The sequence below is a fragment of the Falco punctatus genome, assembly GCF_963210335.1.
Source record: "Falco punctatus genome assembly, chromosome: 1".
In the NCBI taxonomy this organism is placed as follows: Eukaryota; Metazoa; Chordata; class Aves; order Falconiformes; family Falconidae; genus Falco; species Falco punctatus.
In genome coordinates, this window is record NC_137580.1 from 19,381,683 (window position 1) to 19,399,061 (window position 17,379).

The 17,379-nt window shown below is 41.2% G+C and overlaps 1 long non-coding RNA gene across 1 annotated transcript; it reads left to right on the forward strand.

Moving 5' to 3' along the window:
* The first annotated feature begins 1,522 nt into the window (after positions 1-1,522).
* LOC308058200 lies at positions 1,523-14,873 on the forward strand. The gene is made up of 2 exons (XR_013925726.1): positions 1,523-3,184; positions 9,437-14,873. It is a non-coding gene; the product is annotated as an uncharacterized lncRNA (long non-coding RNA).
* Positions 14,874-17,379: the final 2,506 nt, after the last annotated feature.

Sequence of the window (17,379 nt, forward strand, 5' to 3'; positions counted from 1 at the left end):
GGCAGCATGTGCAAGACCAGTCCTGTTCTTGGTGAAATTACTGAAAGTTTTGACTGTGACATCCATGGAGGCAGGGTGCATGCCCTTAATATTCCCCAGTGACCCAGATGAAATATTGCTGACACATTCACAGTGTAATCACTGCAGATCCCACTTAGCCTGGGTAGTGCACAGAGCAGTGCAAATAAATATATAATTATTGGCAATACAATATTACGATGAAAACTGGCTGGCGGTAACACTTAGCAATAATCTGAGTGTCATTGCTAATATGCAGATCACAACCTCGGAGACATGATTTTGATGATTTTACTTAAGAAATACTTCACAAATTGTATTTACAATTAGTAAGTAATTTATAAACAAGCAATTTATCACATTTGCATTTGTTAAACTATGCAGCTTCCCTGCTTGTATTCTGACTGTACTATTCTGCCACCGTGCAGAACTGAGTTGAGTTTTGCCTTAAAAAAATCAGCTCTCTTCATTTTTTCTCTCTCATGTGTAGCTGGAAAACGATAGCTCAACATTTTCTGTTTGCACAACTTGTCTGTCTACCTGAAGGTCCTAAACCGTCCTTGAAAACAGTTAACACCAGCAAGCATCCTTGAACTAAGGGTGAAAGCTATTTAAACTGTTGGTGTTAAAAAGACAAAACTGGCAAGTATTTCTGCACTGTTTCCAAAGCTGTTATCTCAAATGCTGGGTGCTTCTTGTGGCAGTGGTGAAAATGGCTTTACCTGTGTTCTGACAGCAGGTCCAGCTCGGGGCGAAGGGGAACCTCTCTGACCACAAGCTCATTCCCTGCAGCTGGAAGGACATAACTCCAGCTGAAAACCCACTGAAATTATCTGAGAGAGCAGAAGATAGCAGAGTTGATCTTGAATTGGGCGCTCTCCAGCAGCTCTAGCATTCCCACATTTCCCAGTCTCTGAGCCCAGAACAGTGCGTGGATGCCGGCTTGGGGGAGGTAGGGAAGCGCTGCCTATCTCCTGGCAGAAAGAGCTGCACAGTTTCCCTTTTGGCCTGCGGCTAGCCTCTTCCTGGGCTCAGCGTACACAGGAAAGGAGGGTTTGTCTGTAGACTTACTCCCTTCCCTCCTCCCCATGATGGCCAGAAAACTTTCTTTTAAGCAAGGGAAGATAACACTTTGGGAAGTTTTACTCTAAGTGCCTTTTCAGGAAATGTTTGCTTTTTTCCGAGCAGTTTGTGGAATATTTTCTGAACCTGGGTAGAGCTGGAGAGTTTGTAGAGGGAGGGGGGTCTGTGACTTGTCTTCTTTTGTGTTTGGATGTTCATCTTTATCAAGTGTTCTTCAGAAATACTTGTGAGTTCCTATGAACTACCTGGCGATGCATAGGAGTAAATCATATTATTCTTTCCAGAGAGATTTTATTTGTGATTTAGACAACACCGCACTGTGGCAAATGTGACAGCAGTGTGACAAACATTTAACATGTTTTCCCAAAGATGCCCAATAGTCAGCTAAAGAAATGCAACCTTTTACTATTTTGTGAGTCAAGAAAACAAATACAGGCTTTTCAGACACTTGCCAGCAAACACCAGATTTTCCATGAGTCAAAAAATGGTAGAAAACTGTTCAAAAGCCTACCGATTCACTTCCTAATCACTGTATGTTTCTTTGGTGAGTTCCTAAAGCAAACTTCCCTTAGAGATGCTACCAGTGGACAAGGTTTTAGGGAACACTGGAGGTTTTCAGATTTTTGCTTTGAACATGTTTACAGAGTTTACCTTTTATTATCATTAAATTTACATTTGCAAGAGATGGGGAAGGGGAGAAACTGAAAATCGAACTTATTATGGAAACCATTTTCAGTATTAACTGTACAATATAAACAACTCTGCTTTTAGCAGATTTTACAAGTATGATTTGAAATTCTTTAGAAACTGGGCTTCTGCTAAATTCACAGTAGTCCTTTGACTTTGACCATAATAGTCATTGCTTTTGCAGACTTAGCAAAATGGAAAACTGCTTACTTTAGCACTAGCACTTCCACAAAAAAAAAAGCAAACGTACTCCCTTTTGGCCTACTGCACTGTAGATCCCAACTTCGTATTTCCACCTAGAATGAACATCTTTGTCAGTCCAGAGTCAGCTCTTGCTGGCAGGGAGCAGCCCTGTCACAGCTCTAGATCAAACGGTGTCCCCTAGATGTATTTCTCTTTGTCACTGTCACCCACAGACACATTCTCTGAAAGCAAATAGCCCAACAGTGATGCAGCTGACTGCGGAGCAGGGTGCATCGTTCAAGTGCCAAGATGGCTTTTGACTGGCCAAGTTCCTAGAGTTCCCACTGGTTTTAATCAGCTCCTTTAATACTTTATATTGATTCCAGACCTAATCCAAAGCCCACTGAAGCCAATGAGGATAGGCTCTGACAGGGCTCTGATGACAATGACAGAACTGATGGATTTGGTATAACTACCTGCAATCACATAATCCTCCTGAAGGCTGATTATTTTTTAATATTTGTTCTCCATTTTCTTCTTGATTCCTTTTTTGCCAGCTGCTGCTGCTTCTCTCACCGACCCCTCCCCTGCCACGGAGCCCTGGGCATCTGTAACCATTTGCAAGGTCTGGCGATGGAGGAGGTTGATGCTGCCGTACTGGAAAGAGGCCGGGAGAGCAGGGGTGAGGAGAAAGTGCTCATGGCAGAGCAGTGAGCTTTCTGACGGGGTGACACAGCAGCCCCTGCTCCCTTTCCTGGGACCACTAAGTCAATGCACCTCCTGCAGAACCGAGAGAGATGGGAAGAGTGATGGTGCGGGCAGGGGGCTTGGGAAGGGCTGGGAAGCTGCACCGTGGATGTTGGCCAGCTGCGCTGTTGATCTGTCTTCTGAACAAACGACCCCAGCCTGGGACCTTGACATGGCCTTTCAGTGGCAGTAACAGCCTTTGTGCTCTCATGACACACTTCCCTCAGTCTGGGTCTGCCTGGGACTTGGAGGTGATGGCTGCTTTGCCTGGCAGGTGCATGTGCTGAAACCAGCCCTGACCTACCAGCCACAGCCGAGGATCTCACCACAAGTGTTAGGCTCACCTCCAAGTGAAATACCCTGGTTTCCTTCCCCAAAAGGCTGTGCTTGGTACACAGCTGGGGTGAGGTGAGAGCACACATGTGCATGCTGCAGCCCTTGATCTCACAGTTGGGACCTACTCTTGGTGAGCAGATGAGCAGCCAGCTTCTTGCCTACCTCCCCAACCATCTCTGAAGGTCAACTCTGCCGCAGCCCAGCCCTGCCACTGTGATATGAGGAGAGCAGCAGGCACCCATGCTTTCAAACAGGGTAGAAAACCACATGGGGATGGAAAATTACTTTAAAACAGAGCTCCTGTGTTTTAGAGCAGTAATTAATTCTTTGGGTGTTTCTGGGAATTAGGTTTTCTTTCTGCCTGGGAAAGACGGTTATCTGAGAGTTGAAATTAAGAAGCATCATGTTTACTTTTGAGTATAAGAAGGAGGTAATAACAGCTGGTAACACCTGTGGATAACAGAAAAAAATGTGGTACACTCAGAAGGGCTTCTGTTGGGGAGCTGGGCAGGTATTTGTTTGGGGGGTGCTTTGCTTATATTTCAGGCTGCAGCAAAAGAGTCCATTCTTGTGTGTGCTGTTTTGTTTTTCTTGCCTGAACTGCAGTGCTGTGTACTTTAAATTCAGAAAGTAGAAAGCTCCAGCAAGTACTTCTAAAGATTATCCTATCTCCTTTTACATTCCACACTGGACCTATAAGAAAGTATCAGCAATTTTCTGTGCTGTGAAAGTTCTTCCTGGCTCAGTTCCAGTAACACAGTGACTGCCACAACCTCCTGTTGGGCTAACAACTTCCTGATGACCTTGTAACAACTTTGTCAATGCCTTACTGTTACCCGGTTCCCGTAAAAGAAAAAGACATGCAATATTGAATTAAAGACGCTTCTTTTTCCTTTGCATGCGCAATGCTAAGGGGCATACTCAGAGAAAATATTTTGCATAATGTAATTGACTATTTCAGTAAGAGCTTTCATAATGAATCCCAGTATCGGTAGACCTACATTGCCTCAAACGTCAGCTTTATACTTTTCAAACATTTAAGACACTGCTTCTGTAGAGTCTCTGGCTTTATCCAGACTGATAAGGAGTCTTTACAGCAGCTATTATTGATTCCAGTCTGCCAAAGGTAGCACCGGCAGCAGCATTAGGTGGCCATCAGACAGTCTGTGCAGAAGGTCTCTCCGATTTGTCAGCAGCAGCAGCTATCTGCAGGCAGTCACATCCCCACCATTCTGCCAGGGAACAGGCTATGTGAGCTTTCCTCACCGAGCCTAGTGTGGAATCAGCCGGGTTATTTCACACAGCCATGGCAGCAGTTTGAATTAGATGGGCTGAATTCTGCAGTGCTGTTGATGAGGAGCATTCCAGTGATTTGTTCCACTAACCAAACTGCCGAGGTAATTTCTGGCACAGAAGTAACAAGCAGCTGTGGATAGCTGTGTCTTAAACTGCCAGCACCTTTCCAGCAATGACTGTCACATCAAGCTTTAGTATAGGCAATGCTAAAACTACTGCTGGGACTTAAACCCTAGTATCGTCCACTCAGGAGTGTGTGGTATCATTGTAGTGTACCAGCGTTTTCCAGAGCCTCCTCCACACACATGTTCCTAATGGTGGGTGACTTTGAAGGGCAAAAGGTTAGTGCAAATACCCCAAGTAGTAGAGGGCTCACTGTCACTAACATCAATAGTACTTATTGTAGACTCAGATGCAAAATCAGAATTTTAAAATTTGACACTGCGGTCCTTATTTGTATGCATAATCCCTATCACTGTAATTTCTTCTGTAGAACTGTGACTCTTTTCTCACTAGATATAAGTAGAACTGTCCAAAGTTAATTTTTTGCATCATAACTGAAAAACTGTGATAAACTCACCTTATATTTAGCAGTATCAGTAGGTAAACAGCTCAGCTGACACTTTTGTGCTTCCGAACAGCATGTGGCCCTTAGATACTACTATCTGGAAATGAGCTTTCCCGCCTGAGTACACATATCACAGCCTGGACTTGAAAGCAACGGACTGCAGAAAGCACATGGTTTAACTGGAAGTATTTGCTCTCCCTTCCATGTTTCTGGTTTGTAACTTTGCACCCACGAAGCACAGCGGCCAGTGTGGACACAGGTGTTTGCAGGGATTCAGAGCTTAGCTTGCAACAGGGGACAATAGTAGCCCAGGTGCTGCAGAGATGTGCTTTCTTCTAGCATGAACTCACTGCTTTAGGGTGTATGGCTAGCTCCAGAAAAGCTTTTTATCATCACTTCAGGGGTGGCACAGCTTAGTTATTATAGTTTTACTTGCTATGGAACTTCAGTAGGTTTTCTTCTATCTGTAGCTGTATTTTTTTCCTTCTAACCTGGCCTGCTTTTTCTGACTGTATCTTCTAAGTTCATCTTATTTTCTCTGCAATCTATGAAAGAACACAGCACATGCGGAGTCCCTCGTTCACTGTACCCTAGAACTTCTGAATTTGCTGACCTTTTAAAAAATTGATCTGTTAGTTATTGCAAGTGAAAAACAAATAAGAACTGCAGTGACAAAGGAAGAAAAACATTTTTCCACCTTTGTAAACTTCTCATAAGTTAATTACCAGCATAAATTTAAAATCAGAAAGAAGGAGGCCAAATCATCTATTGTTCTTATTGAACCACATACAAAGACTGAATTTTATTATGATACAAAGGAAAGAATTTGTCATCATTAACTGTAATGTTTTCGGGAAGGAGGTTAGATAGGAGCCTTAGCATCATTAGAGGTTTTTATCTAAAGATTTCCTGCCTCAAGTAATTGTTCTGAAGAAGTAAACACAGAGAGATTATGTCATTAATTCTTTTTAATGAAGTTCTGTTATAAGTGTTGTTTTGTAGGCTCATTTGAAGAATTCTAAAAAAATCTCCAGGTTTTTATTTATTTATTTATTTTGGAGATGCTTTGCAAAACTGTGACCAAATAATATATTTTGTCTTCACTGTATTGCTACCAGCGTTGTTCTTTGACATCAAATGAGATGAGTAGTTATTTGATTCCTTTTCATATTTACCAGCAGCAGTCTCAGGAAACTAACACAGGTACAGCAAACATGGTTATGGGTTTTCTTATTTTGTACTATCCATTTCTAAGCATAAGCATCCAGTCAACTGAAAGACATAGCCGTATACTGCTATACTGTGTAGCCTATACAAAGCATTTGTAATGGATCATCTACTCAAACACTATCGGTATCCATTGTGTAGTTATTTTAAGTACTCTTCCTGTTCTCTGTTCTTGAACATTATGCCCTTTGGAAACCACCACCTTCCACTCTGCAGGAAGCAGAACTAAAACAAGAAAAAGTGTGTTTATTTTAGGTACACGCACACGCGTACACATTTGTGCACATACCTGCACATAAATGCTGCTTTGAAGACTAAGAGCAGCATCTATATTAAGAATACCCAACAGGTTTTATCAGAAAACTCCATTTTCAACTGTCTATAATTCTATTAAATTTGAACTGCTAACATGGTCTGCGTGTAAGGTTAATGGGGTTCTTTGCTGTGAGAATTTCATTTTGCTGTTTCTCAGAGTGGAACACAGGGAGAATGTTGCTTTTGTTTGGCATTAAAAAAAATAATCAAGGTATCTTCTTATTTGGGAAGTCCTAGTTGTCTTCCCATCCTGTGGCTTAAGGGCTTAAATGTCTCCAGGAATTGTTTTTTCTGTTACAGATGGATCCTCTGCTTTCTGTACAGAAACTGAGCTAAATTTCAGTGACTTTTAAGGTTCCACACAGGCTGTTGCTAAGGTTATATTAATAGCTGGAAGGGTTATGGACTGTCACCACAGAGTACCCAAATGTCCTCCACCTGCCTCCCAGCCTGCCCACGGCAGGTGTGCACACCTCTGACAGCCCTGCAGCCCTTGCTTCAAACCTTGTAGCCACTAAGGAGGAGTCCCAGAAAGCACCACAATTTACAGCCTGGGCTCTTCCCTGCTTCATGGGGTATAAATGGCGTAAGGCTGCCTGATGGACCAGAGGCTGCGCTGCCATTCAGCGAGACCGGGACAGGCTGGAGAGTTGGGTGGAGAGGAACTTAATGAAATTCAGCCAAGGCGAGTGTAAGGTCCTGCACCTGGTGAGGGACAGCCCCACGCACCAGCACAGGCTGGGGGTTCACCTGCTGGAAGGCAGCTCTGTGGAGAAGGACCTGGGAGTTCTAGTTGCCCACGGGCCAGCAGCGTGCCCTGGTGGCCAAGGCGGCCAATGGGATGCTGGGGGGCGTGAGGAGAAGAGTGGCCGGCAGGTGGAGGGATGTGACCCTCCCCCTCTGCTGTGCCCTGGGGACGCCGCAGCTGGAGCGCTGTGCCCAGTGCTGGGCTCCCAGTTCGAGACAGACAGGGAACTGCTGGAGAGGGGCCAGCGGAGGGCTACAGAGGGGGTGAGGGGCTGGAGCAGCTCCTTTATGAGGAAAGGCTGAGGGAGCTGGGCCTGTTTAGCCTGGAGAAGAGAATCTTCTGAGAGGGGATCTTATCAATGTCTACAAATATCTTAAGGGTGAGTGTCAGGAGGACAGGGCCAGGCTCCTTCCAGTAGTGCCCAGCAGCAGGACACAAGGCAACAGTCACAAACTGCAACACAACAAGTTCCAACCAAATACAAGGAAGAACTTCTTTACCTTGAGGGTGACAGAGCACTGGAGCAGGCTGCCCAGAGAGGCTGTGGAGTCTCCTTCTCTGGAGACATCCAAAACCCACCTGGACACGACCCTGTGCAACCTGCTCTAGGAGACCCTGCTTTAGCAGGGCTTGGACTAGATGATCTCCAGAGGTCCCTTCCAACCCTGGCCATCCTGTGATTCTGTGATGAAAAAATGGATCATAGTATATGCATACAGAGGGACTGAGCTGAAGCTAGGCTAATACCTCTAGAGCTTCACTTGGCAGTTGCTAACTTTGCAGTCTGCACTTGTCCTTCTGAGACTTAGCCTGCATTGTGCACATAGCTGTGCTCTGAAAAATTTATTCCTTCTGGCTTCCCATTGCTTGAAATGCAGAGTAGAATAACAGAGACTGGTTCCTTCAACATTTGGAATATGTGTATTTTCAACTTTTATGGGAGACTATTAGAGAAATTTCAGTAGGTACTCTTCCTATCAGCAAATCTGACAAGTACTTTTATCTTTTCCTTTCTATCTGGTAATATAAATTCTAATTTTAAACACAATTTTAAGGACTCCTCCCAAAGAGATTTCTCCTCAGGTCCCTTAGTAAGAGGTTTCTCTGAAGTAGTATCATGAGAACTTTTTATCTTTCTTGTATGGCAGGCATGATCTATTAGAAATTAATTTCAAACACATTTTCCTGAATGGAGCTGCATTCTAGCAGCTATTGGTGGTGCAAGTAATACCGTCACCAATGAACTGTCCGATTGCAGAATCTGGGATGTTCACAACTGGAGAAAATCACAAACACCAGAAGTAATGAATTACCGGTGTCTTTAAAACCTGTCTTCCCTAACCAACTGCACTCCAAAAGGCTTTTTGATTAAAAGACAAGACCATTTCACAAAGTTCTTTCTGTACTCACAGAGGCTTATTCCACTGAGGAGACAGTCCCTCACAAGGCAGACTAAGTCACAAAAGAATTTCATGATCATTGCCTATATTTCCTGCTGTGTTCTTTGTTCTTCTAGCATTAATACTTTGCAGTATTATCTGATAATTTACCTTTCTCAGCTTCCCCTCCACACTGTGCTGAGTACCTTGCAGAATCTTTTTCTCCGTTTTCTGATCCGGTTTTCAGTACATTTGTTTGATTTTGCTATGTATAACCTCTGGTCAATAAATTAAATGTACTTTATTTCCTACCTTTAGTGTAGGACCTGATCCTCTAAAAAAGTTTTGACCCTTCTTAATTTGCAGAGTATAAGACTTGTCTTTACTGACTTTATTATGATATTACTTCTCACCTGTAACTTTCAGCAGGGTTTAGAAGCATGGAATGTGAGGGGAAATAATCTGCCATTTGCTTCCTCATTGCATTCTCACAGTGGAATTGCTGGTAGGGAATCAGTAATGCAAATAAATTTTCAAATGTTTCCACCTTCTTCAAAATTTTCATTGAATGCTTTTTCTTTTCCCATACTTACATATGCAGAAAACTGGGTAAAATTTGGTGAAGGAAATAAAATTATGACAGTTTTTATAACTTGGGAGTATACCAGTTTTCCAGTATGCTATTCACATGGAAATAAAACCTTGCTAAACATTGGTAGGAAAAAAAAAAAGAAGAATGCATCATCTTTCTACAAATCAGCACGAAGAACATTCTTTTCCTCCTAGAAACTTATACAAGTTTATGGGGAATAACAGCACAGACTTACTTTCTTAACCATCTTCCAGCAGGTTCTGCAAGAAATATGAGGGGTCAGACACTGCACTACATGGAAACTGATGCCTTCTGGAGACTCCTGGCCTCACTGCACCTCTAGGAGCAGGAGTTGAAGCCCAGAGTGAAGCCTAAATCCACAGCACCCACATAGCTGATGGTATGGCAGGGGGAGTCCCTCTGCCATTTGCACTCCTGCTCCTGAGTACCTGCACTGTTCTGTCAGTGAGGACATCATGGAAGAGATTTGAGCAAAGCTGGTAAAAGAAACTGTATAGCAAAGGCTTCATCATTCCTCCCTTGTAAAGACTGTAAGACTCTCTGGTCCAATTTGCCAGCTTCTTTATTCCCAAAGGCACATTAGCGAAGAGAGAGCATTTGTTCTGTGTCTGTTTCTTTCTGAATAATGACCAGTCCTTCCTATTATCTTATTAGTGCTTGCTGCTGTCCAAATTAATTAAAAAAAAAAAACAAAAAGAGGAAAATAATTGTTTTAATATTCTACAGTGTTGAATACCTCAGACAACACAGCTGCTTGACTGTACAGTTTGGGACAGCTACTCTTGACTGTTGCAGCTGTAGGCATGTGGTGGTTCTGAGCAAGTATATTCGCAAGATAAAACCCACTGCTTGTGCAGTTCCTTGGGATTATGTTTGCAGGACCCAAAGTACTATAGTTCCCTGTTCTCTGAGGTAAGACGCCTTTGAAAAATACAATAGGCTGCTTGAGGTGTTAATAGCATCCCGGCATGCAGGTAGGACGTAGCTCTCCTCCCACTAAGCAAAAAACACATGAACAATTAATAAAAGGTCTCAAATTCAGGGGATTATTCTGCCTGTGACTTAAGGCTGACGAGGATCATTATCACCAGCCAGCAGAGGATCTATAAATAACCCATGGAGCTGAGTCTAAAGCATTAGTTTAGCCTCTCAATGGAAATTCAGTGCATTGTCTAAGTGTGGTTAGAGGCAAATATTATCTTAAAGCAACTTATTGTTTTACTTCACAGTGGCAAGGAAATAAGCATTTCTTATTATCAGGACAACTGACATTATTTCAGTCCATCACTAAGACTTGTGGCAGAACAGGAAGAAAGAATGAGGCAAAGCTGCAGCCCCCCAGCAGGCACTTTTTCTCAGAAATGGGAAGGAGTGGATATACTAATCCTGAAAAGCCTGACTAATGGTTCTGGAAATCAATTCACCCTTCCCCTTCACAGGCAGGTAGAGCGAAAGCAGCAGCGCTGCAGCCAGCCCTGCACGACTGTGACCTGCCGGCAGATCTCCAAGCCACCTAGAAGTAGTACTGGGAGGAAAGATTACACACCAAGTCACTCAGCTGCTTCACTTAAGTTGCCAGCAGTACTGCTAGGTAGTATAGGATCAGCACCTTTGTAGGGTGGCAATTTGTCCACAGAGAGCTAAGTTAACTAGTAGTTTTGCATGGAAGATTAAACAACTGTTAGCTGGTAACAACCTTTTGTCACTAACATCTTCAGCCAAAATGGAGCAGGTGACAGCCCTGATATGCCTTCATCTTTCTGTGTATCTGTCTATTGAAGCAGGCAGTCTCTGCTTCCACACCAGACTCTGCAGAAGCGTTGTTTTAATAAAAGTTTCTTTTATGTGTTTCTGTAAAGGGTGTGCGCATATTCTATCTGGCCAAGTATTTTGCATCTCCTTCAGCTAGCTGGTTAGCCTATAGGGGCTTGGGAGCTTTATGAGATGGTAAAGATACACTGTTAATCTTAGTTTGTACATTCAACCCCATGCCTGGTAATACTGTCCTTACATCTTTAGTGAAAAAATGTTGCACACCTGCCAATGAAAACATACAATATTCTTCTTGAAAAAAATCAGTGATATTACCTCCAAACCTGCTGATAAATGCACATGCAAAAGCAAAGCAGTCCAATACCAAGCTGTTAGAACTGTGATCATTTAAAAATAATGCTTGAATAGGCTAGATCTTCTATTCTTACCAATCCAACAATTATTTACATATTATTAATGGCTACCAAAATTGTTTCATTGATCTTAAGAACACTTACAACTTTGCTGTTTGTATTATCTGTCTAGAGACACTGAAGCAGCCTTATACTTCCTTTCCTTACAAGGTAAGTTGCAGGCAAGAGGTCACTGGGGGGAAAAAAGAAGAAAGAGATGTAAAAATACCTTTTTTTTTTTTTTTTTACATGTAAAAGCTGTATCACTGTAGTTGGATAATACAAGTAGAATAGTCCATCCAGTGGGCATGTAATTATGTACATGCCAGCGTATGTAAATATGGGCAAGTGGCTAAGCACTACCAGTGCAAGCTACCTGTAGGGAAACTGTCCTTGAAGCTTGTGACTTCAGAAGACTGTAATGTTAAGGTGCCATGGCTGCACTCAAACCAGATTAGAATGGTTGCAGTGAAAACCTGCACTTTCTGTCTATCCGTTGTACAATGAAATTTAAAAAATGAAAGTAAGAGGAGGGAAATGAGCTAGCAAGAGCCAGCCGTTGTCAGGGCCCTGCATGCATCAAGAGACTCGGCAGCCTCTTTCACCCCTCTGAGGCATCTGGATGCCTGGCAACACTTTTCCTTCCTGCTGCTCCCAATTACCTCTTAATATTCACTAGAGATAGGTCAGGAGAATAGGACTGGAAGAATTACAGACCAGCCAATATGATGTTTTGATAATGGAACAAATTATACTCATTTTGTATTCATCCAGAGGACAATAAGGAGATAAAATCAGCCAACATGGACTTGACAAGAGGTCAAGTCCAGCTCTTCTATTTCACAGATCCAGCCTAATGGATAGGGGTTAACCTGTAAGTTTATACAGTATCACTTCACTTTAGTTAAGGCTGCTGGTGCAGTTTTACTATATCAAGACATTAATGTTATTCTCACAGGAAAACTAAGAAACACTAGACAAAATGATATTGTTATTAGGTAAGTGTTGAAAGCTCATATTTAAAATCGTTTCAAAGTCAACTCTTGACTGTGTCAGACCTGGATGTAAGCTTATTTAATGTTTTAATTAGCAGCCTAAATGATAAGCATAGGGAATGCTTTTATGTAACGCTCTTTCCAAAAAGAAAACAGCAATTGTTCTAGGAGTTGCCCACATAGCATGTAAGCATATATATAGCATATAAGTGAGGCACTGTCATACTTGGAATTTGATATGGCCTAAATTGGAACATAATGCTTCCTTATTCGAGTACCAATCTCAGTGTCAAAAAGGACTAGGATAAACTGGAGAGGTAAGCAAGTGGTGAGAGGTTTAGAAAATAAGGCCTTTGAAGAAGAGTTGAAAAAAACTGATCTTTTTTCTGCATGGTGAAGGGAAGATGTGGAGAAAGATGGGTGACATCCTATATGAAAAAAATTGTCATGAAAGGATGGTGATCAATTGTTATTCTCCATGACATCAAGAACAGGACAAGAATTAAATCTACTTTCTTTATGGCAAGGGAAAAATCCATATTAAATATTAGGAATAACTTCCTAACTACATTTTAGCACTATAAGAGATTATTTACAGGGTTTGTGGAATTTGCATTGCTGGATATACCTAAGAACAGGCTATACAAGTATCTGTGAGAGTTACTAGGCTTGATCCCAGAGAATGGAATTGATGGCTGGGATTATACCCAGTCCTGTATTTCTACAGTTTCTGACACATCTATTGTAGCGAAGTAGATCTTCATTTAAATGTGGTATCCTATAATCAACCGGCGCTACACTATATTATTACCTTAAATTGGTCACTGAATATTTTACTAGGTAAGAAAATTCAATGCATGATTTTTAACTTATTTTGGACACTAGTAATAGATATATATTAATATTCATTTTCCACAACCTGACTAAGAAACTCTCATCACATTTGGCCAACCTGTTGACCTCACTGTCTAAAAAGGCCAGAGAGAAAACCCATTTAGAAAGCAGGCAGTGCTAAGTGGAGTGAAGTGTTCACATTCAGTATTTCATAATCAGAGAGACCAGTTGTATTTACTGTTATTGCTATCACAATATAAAAATGTATTCACAGAAGCATTCCCTGGAATACAGCAGTGGCTGTTAATACAGCAGCAAGATGGCCAATCCAAATTCAGGGCAAAAGGAGCTGGGCAATGACCCAAATATATTTTCCTGAGCTGTGAATTAGTGAATGAGAAATGAACATTTGGGTTGTTTGAGATCAGCTCTCACACAGAACGTTTTATTTTCCTTATCCCCAGCCTGTCCTGATTTTAAATGTATGTCAAAGTTATTTTTTATCCTTGAAAATTAATGAAAATAATTTGATTTCTCATGCCGAGGTAAAGATGTATGCATATTTTATATCAGCTAATATTTTTTGCTTTTTGCCAATGCTTTACTTAAAAGCCCATAAAAGTGATGGTTTTGTTCTAATAAAAGGAAAGCCCTTGAGACCTCATATTCCCTGTCTGCACAGAACTGCACAGATGAGGGCAAGCTTCTCATAAATCCCTGCAACCTGAAAGCTGTAGTAAACCTTAGGTTTAACTATGGTCTGGAGGATGGGAGGCATTTGTAGGCATATGTAGCATCAAGGGATGTAACTGTTTACCTACATGCTCCAAAGACACACATTCAGAAAGCAGAAGGCATCAAAGCCAGGCAATTTGAGAAGCAACCTCTTCATGCAACTGTCCTGGCTTATTACCCACAATGTTCTTTGTTATCTCCACTTTCATCACCAGGGTTTTTAGATATGGCTTAAGTTTGCGCCCAAAATGTCATCAGTATGAAAATCTACCACTTTGCTCATCGTTTTACGCCTCGCATAAAATCTTGCATGTCCTGTGACAGGGAAGGTGTTATTTGTGACAGCTTATGCCTTTTCTGTGTCTTCTCTGGCTGCTGTAAAGAGAAGTGATCATCTTCTCTTTACAGCCACGAGATATGACTGCTTTTGAAAGCAATTTCAAGCCTTTTTTGCTGTGGAGCAGATGATCTGGCCCTAAGCTTGTTATGAACTTAAACTTTGCTTAACATTTTCAGTAGTGGGTATGCTATAGCAACTATTTATGTTCTTTAAACACCTTGAAAAAAATAAAGCACTCTGTAAGCATTAAACATCTGTATGTATGGCAACATGACCATACCCAAGCAAATACTTGCACCACGCTGGAAGTCCTAAAATGAAAACACGTTTAAGAAGCATAAAATTCAGATTTACTCAGGTCTCCTTTTTGTACTTTGCTCATGGGCCTTGCTGAACAACACTCACTCATCATGTTCATGGGCACTCCTTGCAAGTGAGGCTCTTTGACTGAGCGTGATATTACCAGGATGGGGGAAGCTAACCTCTGCAAGCTTTGAATAGAAAGGACAAGTACCTTTGTAAGTGGGACTTGGTAAGAAGCTAGGTAAAAGACAAAAAATGGAATCCAAAATGATCGGGGGGGGGGGGGGGGGGGGGGGGGGGGGAAGCGGGAGAGAAGAAAAAAAAAAGCAGGAAAGGAAAACAGTAAGGAATTTTGTTTCTAAAAAGAAGGTTAGAGGAAGTCACTATTTGTTGCAGCAATTCCATATTGGACAGAGCATTTTACTTTGAAGTCAGTCATCAGCAAACAGAGGTGTGATCCCTTTTTTGTATGTATGCCCTGTAATAGGAACTATTTCTGTGCAGAAAGACTTTTAATAGGCATTACAACAGACTTCTCTACACAAGATTCAAACATACCACTTTAGCACCTAAGTAAGAACAAATCTTGTCCATCATAAACAAGTCTCATAATTAGGCAAAGCTGTGTTCTGTTATCCCTATGAACTCCTGTTCATCTTATGTAAACACTGAGGAAAGAAGCACTTTCTTAACAAAAAAATGGAATTTTGGAGCTAAAATCATTGGAGTGGCTCCGCATCCTGTGATGTTCAGATGAAATGTGAATCAGGGCAGTTTTCTTCTGTCCATCTAAACGCCATCCAGCTACATTATCTCTGCAGCTCTGAACAACAACAAAATAATAACTAGTAGTCTAGACTGAGGTTTTTAAATGCCCAGAAAAGAGGGAAAGTGTTTGAAAATGTTTTTAGTTTGCAAATTTATTGTATAATTATATATTAGAAAGAAGCCACATACTAGAACAAACAAACAAAAAAAAAAGCATGTGAGTGGTCTGATGAAAATAATTGCCACTTAATAGTATTCAAGTAAAATTGAAAAGCTTGTAAAATAGTATGAAACCAGGATTTTAATGAAATTTCCAAACTGGTCATTGGAAGCTTGCTTTTATTATCAGATCTAAGTAGAAATGGCTGAGACCTTTCAGATCTTTCACTATTAACAAAATAATTTCATACGTTCCATCCCAGGACTTGCCATAATGCTGTTGAGCTTTCATTTCTCTAAAGCTGACAGATACATTGCTCAGATAGAAATGTTGAACCAGACGCCATAAGCGTTTTTCTGTTTTTTCCGTCAGAAGATAGCAATCTCATATACCATCTCTAGGATATGTTTCTTCACCTTCTTCCTCATGTCCTCTGCCTATGTTTCCCTTGCATCCTTCTCCCAAGGAAGTGTCTAAATCTGATAGGAGTCAGAACAAACCTTACAGTAACCCTTTTGGCATCCAAAACCCCACTTTCAGCAATGGATTCTTAGTACAGCTGGTGTCTCAAAGTGATTAATATGCCTGTACCGAAAAACTCAGATAAAGCTGGAAAAGCAAAACAATTCTCTTCTCTCTGACTTGCCAATGACTGAAGTTCAAGCACCATTGGCAGTAGGTGTTTTTTCTTCACTTCTGATAGCCTTTGACCTCTTCCCATGTTTGTAATTTCCTTTTCTGTTTCAACAAAACCCCCATGAACTCATTGACAAAACCCCAAGAGTTACCAAATGTAATTGCTCCTCTTCCCAACAAGGATGTGGTGAAGCTGACAGTTCCAAGGCTGTCAGAATTGTTCTTTAAAACCTCTGCATAAGTCTAGAGATACATATGGCATATATGTAAAAAAAGCACATATGTAGGGTTTTTTTAAGAAAGAAAAAAAGGAAACAACAGAGGAAAAAGCAAATATCAAAAATAATGCCCATTTATGAGTTGAAATTTTTTCTTCTTTCTATCTTGCTAAAAATTAAAACATGATTGGGAATGTATTCAAGAAGAGAAACCAAGTGTTTGGGAAGTGAACTCTGGACCTAAGTAATTGCCCCAGTCTTTCAGTTATGGCTTTTCTGACCCTATTTCAAGGTTTTTAAATATGATTTGTTATCAAAAAGACCAAAGTACAATCATAATTTGAATGTTAGTGGTTATAAATGACCTCTATTAGTCCAGTTATGACAACACATAAAATCCATGTTAAAATACAGTGAGTTTGGCACTTCTATGTTTCACAAAATTCTAGAATTCTCCATCTCCGTTTTGTTGCTGATACAAAGGTATCTCCTCTGTCAAAGAAAGGATTTTCAATTCCTTTTAGAGCTTCCCTTTCCTGACTACAGCACACCACCTGACTTTAGGAACCAAATACGGGTAGCTAAATCGGAAAATCTTGTTACATACCCTGATGCAGGCAGTTAGAATGACTGTTTGGAAGAGCCACTCCTTTTCTCCATTGACATACAATGAAGATAGACTCCATATTCATTACTTAGATAGCAGAAGTTAGGCAGTGTGATAATCTTCTCTGCTCCTATTACTGCTCACTGCAGGATGTTCACCCAAGCTCTGAAGTAACTTAATAATTATGATGTAAATGACTTGGAGGTAGATGGATTTTAAAGGTTCTTTGCATTTATTACTGTGATAGTTTTGTAGCTTGTGCCTTAAAAAAACCTACAGGCTCAAATTAGCTGTATGGTGCTGTGTTACGGCATGTAGTCACTAGACCACGACGACGTGTGTTCAGCAGGGGACCGCCCATGGAAAATGAGTTATTTGGACAAGGAGGTAAGGTTCTACAATAGCTTTCTAACAAAGG